This window comes from Condylostylus longicornis, unplaced genomic scaffold (genome assembly GCF_029603195.1).
Source record: "Condylostylus longicornis isolate FDR11 unplaced genomic scaffold, ASM2960319v2 ptg000031l, whole genome shotgun sequence".
NCBI classification, from domain to species: Eukaryota; Metazoa; Arthropoda; class Insecta; order Diptera; family Dolichopodidae; genus Condylostylus; species Condylostylus longicornis.
This window is the reverse complement of record NW_026578000.1, coordinates 3435044-3449029: the sequence shown is the minus strand read 5'-3', so window position 1 is coordinate 3449029 and position 13986 is coordinate 3435044. Positions and strand designations below refer to the sequence as shown.

The following is a 13986-nucleotide window of genomic DNA, read 5'->3' as shown; positions in this document are numbered from 1 at the left end:
CATGTTATTTAGCGGATAACCTAGACTTCCTAATTCTCGATAAGAGCTTAATTTTTAAAAGTAATAAAAAAAATTTAAATTAATATGAAAAATTTTAAAATATGCAAATTGTTTGCTGGGAAACCAAGTAACAAATCACATTTCATAATTGTTATAATTTCGCTCATAAAAAAAAAAGAAAAATGACTTTTCATGCACACATGACATGCACTTATCTTTTTTACTGTTATTCTTATTTGTTATTGTTATTATTATAACTGTGGTTTTTCCGTTTCTTTGTATTTTTTTTTTTTTTGCTCTTTCCACTATTGTAAGAAATGAAGTTTTACAGAGAATGCAGAGAATTTTTTTACTGTTCTCTTTCCTAAAATAATTTTCATAAAAAAAATGTACAGTTTTCTTCAAAATTTTTCTTGCATTCGAGCAATATTAATCAATAACAATATTTAGACATATTAGAGAAAACCAACCAAAATTCTTCAGCAATTCAAGGTTGTGAGCTATTTATTTTTTTAAAATAATAAAGAATTTATCGAGCAGATCATATATGATAATGCAGGGACACACAGCCGCCCACATAAATGGTAGCGCCTGACATGAATATGGTGACACCCACATAAATAATGATGCCCTCTGCTACATTATTAGTGATTCCTATCAAATTAAAGACGCTTATCGCTGCAAACAGCACAACTTGAAATATTATTTCGGTAATCCCACAGCCTAATCTTTGCAGCAATTTCATTATGGAACACTTATACCCCAGTTCCATAGGATGTTTTAGAGTCCTCTGTGTAAATAGCAAACATGAATATTAAACTTAATTATGTATAAACGGCACTGTATATTTCTCTCAAATATTACCAACTTGTTTAAATAAAATATTTATTTTTAATATTATCACACTATATTATACTTATATAGTTTTCGTATGTGTGTATGTATATTTATTTAAACAAACTATATATTATACATGTACATATGTATATTAAACACACAAACTGAATAAAGATGTGACTTTAATTAATTTACATTACTAAGCAGTAAAGTATTTTATGCAATGCGGTGCATTAAAAATTAGTGTTGAAGTTAAATGGTAGAAATTTTTATATAACATTTTACATATTTACAAGAGCGTATATACTTACAAACAAATAATATTTCCTCTTTTATGATGGTAATAAGAAACTTTTGTAGAATGCGCGTCGTTTATAGAAAAAAAAATGCGTAATTTTTTCAACTATCTGTTTCACATGTTGTTCAGACAGAAGAATTTTGCACAAAAAAAAAAACAATTTTTAGTTTAAATAAATTTATAATTTAACAGGAGTTTTGAACCAATTTTTCAAATTCTGAAGATAGCAAGTTTCGTGCTATTTATATACAATATTTTTTTAAATTTAAATTTAATCTGCATAAAAAGCGAAAAACTGAAATGTTTAAACTATTGATTTCCTAACACTTTTTTATTTCAACTTATTAAACAGATGCCCCAGTTAGTGTAAATCGAGAAAGTAAAAATAAAAACTTTAAATCTGATACACCTAGCTAATATCAACATAGTGATTTGTAGATTGCAATATAGAGCGATGATGCACCGCGACCTGAAAGACTTATTATACTCTCACCATAAATGTCAAGTATCTTTACCTTGAGCACCCCCCCTGAGACCCAAATTTCGGATGAATCCGAGAAATTTTTCCCAGAAATATTCCTCAACGGCATACCCTCCAGGGAGAGTCATTCAAGTTGTCCCTTCTATTACGGACCATCGCTTCACACACTCATTGAGAAGACGCATCGGACTCTCGTCCTTTTCCTTACAATACCTGCTAGACAGATCGGTCCCTTAACCCAATTTTTTCAGGTGTTTTTTTTAGTCTGCAGTGTCACGGCAAAAAACCCGTGAGAATGCTCACATGATTGCTCGGCAAATTTATGACTGAAATAAAATGCTCCAAGTTGTAATTTCCCAAAAGTTCCTTTGCTTGTCGAAGGCCCGAATGCACCCTGCATGGTTTAAACCTTTTCTCCTCTACCACGCTTTTTAGGACCTAACAGATTTTACTTGGTCAAATCATGGAAAAGGCTTCCGTCCCAACAAAATAGAAATAGGCCCCCTGCTTTTCTAACATATTTGCTATCCAATATCGTGTTTCGTCTAGCTTCCCAGTCGAGCTTGCCAAAGCAGCCACACACAATCGGGGACGAAATCTGGAAAAAATCTACAACCCTTATTGTAACCTAATTGCCGCGGTATCCTTTAGCCAGATTAAATTAGATTTTCTACACGGTGTATTTCCACTTCAAAGAAATTTGGACACTTTCCAGTCGGTTCGAAAAATTTGATCAATGTCCCTAATATCCCAGCACCCGCACCTAAAGACAATTTTGACCCGTCAGAAAACTCCTTTCCGTCACCTTTTGTCACCAAGTTTTAAAGTAAAGTTTTTCTCAAATCTGTATTTCCTAATCATATTATCATCCGTCGGTAGGCATAATAGTGAAACCCTCCTGAAGGAAGTGCTGTAATTTGGATCGCCGAATGCAGCGGCGAAAAGTCGAGAATGACTTTGTTGGCTTAAAGAATGTCCGTATGACAAAAGCGGCACTACCATCATGATATACATCCACCTTATGATAAAGAGGCTAAAATAGTTTTCAGTGCTGGAAAAAATTTATTCACTAAATTCCATTAATTTTCTAAAATTTTTCATGTACATGTACAATTTTTTATGATCTCAATAGTTGATCCATTTCTCTTCTATCTTATTTTAAAAAATTAAGCCTGAAAACAAAATCTTGGTTGTTTTAAAATTGCAATATTATGCCCAACCATCTGTTTAACCTTATTTGTACACAGAAAAAAAAAAAAATTTATTAATGATTATTAAAAATTTTAATTTTTATTTTGAGGTAGATTATTTTAATTTAATTAATTGTTCGGTAAATTAAACAAAAAAAATAAAAAAATTTAATTAAGATCTTTAATTAAATTTTTTTTTTTGTAAAAGCCAAATTCATTTTAAACTTATGTAATCGGATGAGCTTTATGTCTTTAAATAATTATTTAAAAAATTAATTTTTTTCTTCCAATACTTTGTTTTTAATAGTCCATTACAACGTATATTTCGCTCTTGTGTTTGATTCATTTAAAAAATATTAATTAAAAAACACGACTGTTGCATTTTTCAATTTATAAAAAAAAGCCCATTTTTCGTACATTAAATTTTGCTTTTTTTTTAATTTAAAAGTTAAAATCCTCTTGCTATTTAATTTCATGCATCAAGGATTCAGATTTTTTTTTGTCCTGGCTGTTTATTTGTTTGTGCTTATATGTTATTGTTTGTATTTTTTTAATGCTCTTTGGCAAGCTACTCAAAATATTATATTAAAGAGAAACGAAAAAAAAAACGAAGACCAATATTTAAAACGACAAATTAAAAAAAAAAAATTGTTAAATTTAATATTCAATTCAATAAATAAGAAAACCACTAATTTCATGGCCTATTTCCAATTAAGAGAGAATTAATTTGCCATACTGTCGCTTGTTTCGTTGACGTGTGATGATTATGAAAATTATTATTATATTTTAATATAAGTAGGTATTACTATTAAAATATTGGTGAACCGGATTTTTTTTTGCTTTTTCTCTCATTAATGCCTTATTAATCTTGGTAATGAATTTTATATTACAGAGGTACTGTAAAATACCTAATTATTATTAAAAAATTTTTTTAATAGGATTTTCACTTTATTTATGGCTTTGTGTATAAAAAAATGTTTTTGCCATAACTTAGTGTATTTTCTAGGTAACTTTTTGACTTAAATATAGTACAGGCGGCATGAGGAATAAGTCTGGAAATTGTCATCAGAATATTGTAGGCCATTTCATGACTTATCTTAGTTTTCCATCAAAGTGTAACATTCTAGTTTTCATTTCCGAAATCGTATTTTTTGCGGTTTAAATTAAAAATTTTGAATATTTTACTGTTCCTACAACGCCTTATAATTTTAATAATGACAGGATTAATGTGATAGTGTACTTTGAGAACATTACAGAATGACATTGCTGCATATATTAGCAGAATTTGGGAAGAAAAGTCGCCTTCGAAACTGAGTTTTCTCAGCTCCCGTTTATTTCGAAAATTTCTAATCAGGAAAACCATGATTAGTCTCTCCCATGGTTAAGTTATGGTTGAAACTACTACAATGTCATGAACCTATTAATTGTAATCTGGAAGGAGAAACTGGATACACCACATCTTTTTTGAGATGGCTCTGCACATCATGAGCACCCTAGTAGCCTATTCACAAGAGACACATTGGATTTCTGTGACCTTATCCCATTCAGCTCTCTCTTTGTGACCAGCATATTCGGGTTCAATTGTTGGGTTGAACTGTTAATAGTTTACTTATACCCTTAATATCGCTACTTCAACAATTCTTGAGGGGCTTCTTCAAAATATAGAAATCCAGATATCGCAACTTTGCTGTGCCCTAACGTCTTCCTTAAAGTATTTTACAGTTGGTACAGGTAGACTTTCCCAGCTTGAATACATGTAGCTCGTGACTAACTGACCTGTCAATCGCATTTAACTGACAAATGGACGAACTCATGTTTTGTTGTTTTTTTTTCAAAACCAAATTTGGTATGCCACGCGTAGTACGCACACAAAAACAAGAATAAATCTATATACAAGACGAAAATATAAAATTAATTTTAATTTTATAAAGATTGACAATGGCATAATATTTTATTTAATTTTAACACATGACCAAATTTTTATCAAAATGGTAAAATTAAAATAAAAATTTCTGCTACATGAATCATGTGTCATATGTGTTGCATTGATGACAATTCGATTAACGAAAAATTAAAATTTTTTTCTTTTTTTTTTTTCAACTTGTTTATAATGGAAATGGGTTCCATCCTAAAGAGGAAGAAGTTACATAAAATATTTTTTATGTAGTTGTTATATTTTATTAAGGTTCATGAGAACACGCTAAGAATCTTAAGTTTAAAACACCATGATTTCATAAAAGCATTTTGAAAAATACAGAAATGATCAGTATAATTGCGTTTCCATGAAAGAAATTAAAAATATGGGAGGTGGCAACTATGAATTAATTATTTAGGATTTCAGCAGTATAAGAGGCTTCTACGCTACTGTGGCCATAAAAATTCAAGACAACATTAAAAATCAAGTAACAACTCATTTGACTGAACATTGTCGATTCACTTATTAGGGTTTTGTGGGGAAAGACAGGAGATTTCAATTAACATACTTAGCCGAATTATTGAACTTTTAATTCACAGAAGGAGAGTATTTTAGGTGTCTGGTACTTGTAGCAGAAAATTATCAAAGAGATACTCTTCTCTGTGATGCTCTTTAAAGGGCACGCTTACCTTAATATATCTATTGAGTTATCTAACCAAATAAAGGAAATTAGAAGACTAGTTAAAATATTGTATAAATAATTTGAGAATAATCCGCTAAAACAGAAAATATGCTAAATATAGCTTATAAACTCATTATAAAATTTCATTCCAAAAGAAGTACAACTTTAATAAATCAATGAATACATTTTAATGTAGAAAAATTTCGTATATTACTAAAAATTAATTTATTGCGTATATCCACAAAATTATACTCTTTATATCTATACGCACTCAAATTAATATCTTTTTCGAATAATAAATTTACTACTATTACAAAATAAATATTAAAATTATGTAAGTTGAATCAAATGCCGTCGTACCTGAGAATTATAGCGATATATAAACCAAAAATATTACAAAAACTGACAAATAAAAAATAATTAAATTTTAAATTCAATAAAGGAAGACATCGTAATTAAAATTAGTAAGGAAGATGGTGTTTTCTTCATCTTGTAACAAATTAATAATAATCCCAATGAAAATGAAAATATCATAAATTTTCAATTTAAGTTATTCTATTCCCACAAAGCATAATAAATATGTCAAAAATTATAAAAGCATTAAAATTTTCAATTAAATTAACGGTAAAGGAATATTACACTTTTACATACGACGTTTCCTTCTCTGACATAAAAAAAAAGAAATTATGTAAGTAACAGTAAAGCAACTTAAATAAATTTATATAAATTTAAATTCCGGCAAAATTTAGTTCACTTCAATTAAATCTAATGTTTTCGAATCGAAAAGGAAAAGGACCATGCAAAAATTTTTTTTTTGAAAACATACTGCGATTTCGAAAATCGCCCTTATTTCTCACTGATATCCAAAGTGAGGGAAAATTACTCCAATCATTTTCAAAGGAGAAACAGTGTTAATCACTTTTGATCATGTACGGGTGTTGATACTAATTATGCACATTTCAACTAAAGAAACATAGTCAATAAGCAAAATTTCATAAAGTATACTCGGCTTCCTTATATTAGTCACAGATTATCCCTATTACAGGGGGTGAATCTCTTATCAATGATTGCTTTAAATTTGTAATTTCTACTAATTTCAGTGTTCGTTCCCGAAATCGCTGAAACCTAAACGAGCTTTTTCTTTATATCAAATATTATCTTGTAGTCTCTTGGTATCTCAAAAGAACTAATCCCATTTCTTTTTTTTTCCGACATCTATTAATATTTTTTTTGTGTTTTATTTTAGAAAATTTTATTTCAGGAAATATTGTAAAATTTTACTGTTAATTTCCTCACTTAAGATTTTCTAAATGATATCCTACATTTTTTTTCCTTTTTTTAAATTTTATTTTCTTTTCATTGCCTGATACCTAATATTTCTTATTCTATATTGTCTCAACAAATTTTCATTAATTTCGAACTTTTTCAACAAAAAATAAAGATGATTTATGAATTTCGCATAATAATTATTATTTAGAAAAACAAAAAAAAAAAAAAAAACATGAAATCATTTTTAAATTTATGATTTTCTTATTTAATATCCAAAATTTTTAAGGAATGAAACGTGATTCTTAAGGAAATATTTTAAGTTAGAGGGTAAAATAAGGAAAATTAAACAGAAAAATGTAAATTATTCCTGATAATTTTCTCAATTTATCTTGTTGAAAAGCATAAAACAAAAATTTTATTATTGTTCATTCGCTTATGTAAAGAAATTAATTATGGTAGATAGGATAAGAATATTATAATTGGGTTAAATTTAAATATAAAATAATTAGTAAAACATGCGTTATACGGTTGATATTATCACATAATTTTCAACAATTCAAAGATATAACCCTCTTTAGTCCTTGAAAATTATAAATGATACAAGTTTTTTTCTTCCCCAGGTAAGAATTAATGAACTTAAAGTTCTAGAAGAGTAAGAAATTACTGTGTAACTTCTCTCCCTTCGGTAATCACGGGTTCATCAGAAATAAACAAAGATATTGATCGTTTGTTTATACTTAACATACGTTTTCAATTTAGCATTCAGCCCGATATCAAAATTTTCATAATAAATTATATAATTCTTTCAAATAATTGTGGAAGGCAATATTAAAATATTATCAAAACGCATAATGAAATCAATTACACTTAAACTTGCAAATCTAGACATCAAAAACCTTTAAGAAAAACTTCGGTTAAGTCAACAATTACTTAAAATTTGGGTTCAATTGTTGAAGAAGAATTTAGCTTCCCTTTAACACTCTACTGACTGTAACTTTTGATTTTAGTAGACGAAATGATATCAATGATATCAAAAGAATTTTAACAGAATATGGTTTAAGTTCCGAAGAAGTCGAGTTTTTGATGAAATAATTTGGTACCGCCATTCTCGTATTCTAACAATTCTTGCTAATAATTATAGAAGCTTGTAGATAAAAGGTTGCTTATTCCAAAAGTAATAAAATCACTACTAGTTGATCTAAATAATTAACCGTTCAGTTAATACAAATAAGGTGAACTTAAATGGTTATTAAAAAATCTTAATTATTAGCTCATATTTTTGCACAATTCAAAAAAATTAAAGAGATTTGAGAACGTGTAAACAATAATTTTCAATATTTTATAATTTGAATAAATTTTCAACAAGTTTTGAACAATCTTATTTTTGATGAACTTTGTTAAGTTGTGTCAAACCAATGGTTTGTAAAGAATCCCTTTTCCCTTCAAGAAGTTAAAATAATGCTGTTAAAAACAATCAACTACATTATTAAAGTTATAAAGTATTTATTGACAAAAATTTTTAAAAAATTGCAAACTTTGAGGATGAAGAAAAAAAAATTAAAAGAGATGTTATCCTAATGCTCGAATTCATGGGTTAATCAATTAAGAAAAATAATTGCATTTTTTTATTATATAGCATTATCCGTTAGTTTTGAAAAGCTTCCAGTTTTGGCAATATAATATGGTGCTGAAAATTCCAATTTTTCAAATTTCGAGAGTCGATAATTTGAGAGCTGGACGTGGAATAAAATTTTCTTTGTATAAATAAAATTCAATAAAATTTCAGACTTCTACAATCTATCTAGAAAAAAGACGATATCAAAAAGTTTTCGACAAGAACGGGTTTTAGATAACAGTTAATTTTAGAAGCCATTTTGTTTTTCTAAAGTTCAAATATTGTATGCCGTGTTAGATGAGGCCGATCGCGCTTTTTTTGCTTTTTGCAAAATGTGAAAAATATTTATAGTTTCTTTGAAATAAAAAGTTAAAAAGTTCAATTTTCAGGTTTTTAAGGGGCTATAACTATTGGAGAGGGGGAGACCGGTATGGGCTTTCTTTTTAGAAAAAAAGATTGATTTATATATGAAATTTCAGCTTTCTATTTTCATGTGTGTAAAAGTTTTGTAAATATGTACGCGGGCGAACGGACGGACAGAGTGATATTTTTTTTGAAAAAGTGCTAGAAATGAGATGAACTTTCGGTAAAGAGTCCAGTTTTTTCCAGTTTACGCATTAAAATTAAATTATAACTCTACTTCAATCGACATGTAAAGGATGTCTCTACAGAATCAATCAGATTTACTTTAATCTCTACTTTTTAATTTTCCTTGTATATTTGTACTACATACAATATAATTATTATACATTATATACCAAAATTTTTTGTTTTTAATCATATTATTCTTCGAAAGATTGAATTTAATTTCATGGAAAATTTCATCTTTTATACTGAGAAGACAAAGTTTTTAATTTGTACTTTTTCTTTATTTTTATCATATTCCAATATTCTAGAAATGTGATTATACTTGGCATTAAACAAAACTGATGGAATTTTTCGAAACAAGAACAAAAAACAGGAATGAAAAGCAAAAAAATTAAAAATAAAATTTTCATTTCACGTCCTGAATATTTTTACTCTCTTTTTTTTTGAGTTTTTTTTTCTTAGAGTTTATAACGCATAAATGAAAGCATTTCCAGAAAAAAAAAGGATTATAATTATTTTACTCCAAAATATTCGAATTGTGAGAAATATAAATTAAATCTCTTAATGAATACTACTATAGTGAAGTAATGGTTTGGAAGAGGTAAAAATTTGTTGTATGCCAAAAAAAAAAAGGTGGGATCAGTTCGTATTTTTACTTTTTTTTTTGAAAGCAAACATAGTTAAAGATCAAAAACAATTTTTTTTTCGGAAACGTTCACAAAATAAAAGAAGAAATTGAAAATGTAAAATTATAGTAATTAGGGATAAAATTGAAGTGAAAGTTATAAATAATGAGAAATCAAAGGTGAAGTGTTATAATTTTATTAATAAAATGAAAATATTCATTTATAAAAGTGATTATTTCTGTAAACTACATAAATCCTACACGATTATTGTTAGTATTGATATACGTTTGTTTGTATGCGTGGGTTCCTACCCAATGCAAATGAAAATTTATTTCCATTTACATTTGAATGAAAATAATATTATAATTAAGGTATATAAATTAAATTACTTGGTATTTTTGATTTTTATATTTTTATGTAAACTGTTATATGAGTGTATTAAAGATTTTTTATTTCTTCGAATTATTTACATCTAGTTAACATTTTACAAAAATTTTCCAATATCTACATGACATTTTAAAATTTTTCATTGAATTTCCAGAAGGAACACAGAAAAATCATAGGACTTAAGGTAACAAGAGTAAGAAGTTATAAAAAAGAGCTTGTACGGGACTTGTGCGTGTGATATTAAATATAGTTTTCAAGTTTAAAATATTCGATGTGCACGATTCTTAGATTAAAACATTGTAAGGTCTTGATATCGGATTCTTTTAAGCGGAAGACAGAAGTATTATTACGATGGAGTAAAAAAGATGTAAGTCAACATGCTCAAGTTAGGATTTATCACAAAACCGCTAGTAATTATACTGTTAATTTATGTTTTACTAGAAAACGGTTTCTGTATGAAAAGAATTACATGATTTATGGATTTTGTCTTGTCTTTTTATTATATAAACAAAGATTATTTTATATTACATCATACCCGCCATATCCATTGCTGAGCTCTTATAATATCACGGGATATTACAGCACAAACCTTAAAGGTTTCAGTAAATCGATCTGCTAATATTGATCCACCGCCATTTGAAGTATAATTTAATCAAGATTTCGATGTAGATTTGTTTCTCTTTATTAACGAGCTTTTATTAATTATTTATTTTTCACCTAACACTAATTTCATTGCACAATTATTAAATCCATAATTATAATAATTGTTGGCAGTTATAGTAAAATAGATAAACTATGAATTTCAAGGCACGTTATATTTCAACAAAATATACAAGGTAAATGAAAATCAATAAAAATTTTTGTTCAAATTAAAATATGGGAGGAAAGTGTTGACTTGAAATAAAAATATTCTTTTTATTTACATTATAGAATATTGTGTAGTGTAAAACTATAAATTAAAAATAAATGTTATATCAATTTACAATATCCTGTATATAAAAATATATATATGTGTATGTGCAAACGAAACCAAGTCATATATTTAAAAATATCCTTTATTATTATTATTTCGGCCTTTACACTTTTCCATTTTTTTTTTTTGATATTTATATACAAAATCATTAAATAACATTTATTTCCACTAAATAGAGCATAAATGTAATCGTAACCCATTTATATTTAATATATTTTTCAACAAAAACTAATCAAATACAAATTTCAAATAATAAAAAATAAAAACGAGGAGAAAAAAAAAAAGGAAAACGAAAAACAATTCATAAAACTACAATTATTTTGTGTATATGTACGTGTACTGCACAGTTATAAAAAATATATTGTATTTGATGAATGTCCTTCAAAGGCCAATGATATTTTTATACGATCTTGGTTTTTTAATAAAATATATATAAATTGAAGTTTATCAATCATTGGTGCCATCGAATATATAAAATTGTTAGGAAAAATGAGCGTATCTATGTTTTCAAATATTCAAATTTGTGTCCTGGAAGCGAAGCGCATATTTATACGAAATTAAGCTTAAATTGTGAATTACATACGCTGCACTTCTCTCTTAAAATTAATTTACATGTAAAATTTATTTCTAAAACTGAAATAAATGGCTCTAATCGTATATCTGCAGGAATCAAATATTTTGATTCTAATATCAACATCAGCAAGCAATATTGGTAATGTAAAACAATTGTTATAAATAACAGCAAGTAATAAAACCTCAGAAATATTCGGAATATGACAAATAATTTGAATTTTTATTATTATAAAAATTCTATAAGTAATCGTATATTATTTACCTGGGGCTCTATAGCGCCAGCTCTTGTATACATTATTGTATACATACATTGTTGATATATTGTTCTATACATTAATATTATAAATGATGCTAAGCTAAGTATATTGCTACATATACGTCTTATATGAGAACATAATATAGAATTAATAAATAATATGTAGATATAAGTTAGTCTTAGTATAATCTTTAATATATTGAATTTTAACATATTGAATATATTGAATTTACAGGAGTCTAATTAACATATAACATCAGAAATTTTTAATATTAATTAATTAATAAAAAAAAAAATTGGAAAATATCTGTTTCACGAAGAATCAAAACGCTAATGAAAAAGTACCCTTTTAAAAATTTAAAAGGTGAAAGTAAAAGTCCAATGGGAATCTGACTGATTTCTACAATCACTTGCTTCTATAGAGAAAATTTTTTCAAAAAAATTTATCTCGCAGTTGATTTCATTTTTAAAGTTATAGGAATATTTGAAATACTTTACTGGAGTCTGGAGAGCCTAGACGCCTACCACATTCGGATTGCATTAAAAACTGAAAATAGAAATGCGAATCTACACCCTATTCTAGTACAAAAATTTTTTTTTTTGATTTTCAAAGTTAAATTTACAATATCATTGTGTACCTTGCTCTTACATCTCACTTTTTATTCACTTTCGAATTAGAATTCTCCAATTTTCTAATAGATATTTTCATTTTTCCAATAAGATTTTTTAATTTTCAATTGGATTTTTGAGTTTTTTCTCAATTTACTAACTGAACGTCTCACCTTCAAAAACAAAATGAAAAAATTTTGTATACATTTTATTGAGTATCTCAATGCCGAATAATTCTTGCCACTCGAAAATTTCATCATACATTCTACTCACTTTCCTACCATTTGGCGTGTAAAATAGCGAGATACACAATCTTAATTTAATAAATTTCCGATCGGTTATAAAAACGCATAGATATTTCGCGAGAAACTAAATACTACTATGATCTATATTTAGTTTGCAAATAGAAATATAAAAATAAATTTTTAATATTTTGCCTCATTCAATTCACTACACTTAAACAGAGTTACAATATTTGAAATAATCGAGTAGCTCACCATAGCTATTTAAATTATTAATTTTTGTCTATTTTCTACGGTCAACGAAAACAAAAGTAAAAAAACGTGCAAAGGAAAATTGACGTACAAAAATAAACATAAGACAATAAACCGCACCAAAATGCCCAAAGGACCTATATAATTATCACTTTAAAGAAAAAAAAAGTCTAAAATTCCATAACAATGGTTAAAAAAGGTGCGAGTCAAAAACAAAAACAAAATATCAAAAATAACGAAGAAAAAAGTGGCGTTTTCCTTTTTATATTTTTCGAATTGTTTTCACGTACGTTTCACTTAAATGTGAATATAATGACATTTGCGTGTCAAATTGGCATTTGTTTTGTACGAAAAAAAAAAAAAAATAAGAAAGGAAAAAAAAACGCAAAACGAAAAGCTGCTGATTATATAAAAAGGTAGCAAATGGTCGCGTAAATATTAAGGTGGCTGGGAAAAAATCGGCTTCTGAAAAAAATTTCTCGGTATTATTACTTAAAGCACAAAACGTTAAGTGTAAGAATAGTAGGCGTATAAAATTTAAAAACTAATTGGAAACTGATTCATAGATCAATTTTGGATAGATATTCTGCGTTTTTTCCCGAATTTTGACAAATATGTTACTTCTTAAATTGAAGTTAGTTTTGCAAATCCTATAAGTATGCAATATTTTTATAATAATCTTTAGTTAAGTTGCATCAAAAAAGTATACGTTCTTAGTTCGGCAGAACATATACTATAACTGGAAAGATACAGAGAAGATTAGCATGAGCCGTGCGCAAAGATGAAACGCGAAAAGGACACAATTAGTCGCTTGGTGTCTCTATTCTCCCCTGCAAAAAATTCTACATTGAAGTGCTAAAAATAAAAAAAAATCAAAGTGTATGTAGTGCAAAAAAAAATTAAAATTCTGATCTAAATCTTTGAGGTCAAATGAAAACTTGTGGTAGAAATCATGTTCCCGATTCATCTGTTTTGCATTCGAGGCGGAATATGTAAAAGTTTCGTTGATAAATAGATTTATAATATATTTTGTGAATTCAGTGAAAATATTACTTAAGTAGTGAAGGCGTTGCTCAAAGCTCTCTTACTTTTTCTTGCCCTTTTTTTGCTTTGAAACTTTGTTGATCCCGTGCAGCTTACTAAGAGTTAAAATATATGAAAGTATGCTTCGTGCATTCATGGTTTTTCTTAAT

At 27.3% G+C, this 13986-nt stretch overlaps 1 non-coding gene across 1 annotated transcript; it reads left to right on the top strand.

The window, feature by feature from the left end:
• Positions 1–13502: 13502 nt before the first annotated feature.
• Positions 13503–13609, top strand: LOC129608577 (U6 spliceosomal RNA). The gene has a single exon (XR_008696898.1). It is a non-coding gene; the product is annotated as a U6 spliceosomal RNA (small nuclear RNA).
• Positions 13610–13986: the final 377 nt, after the last annotated feature.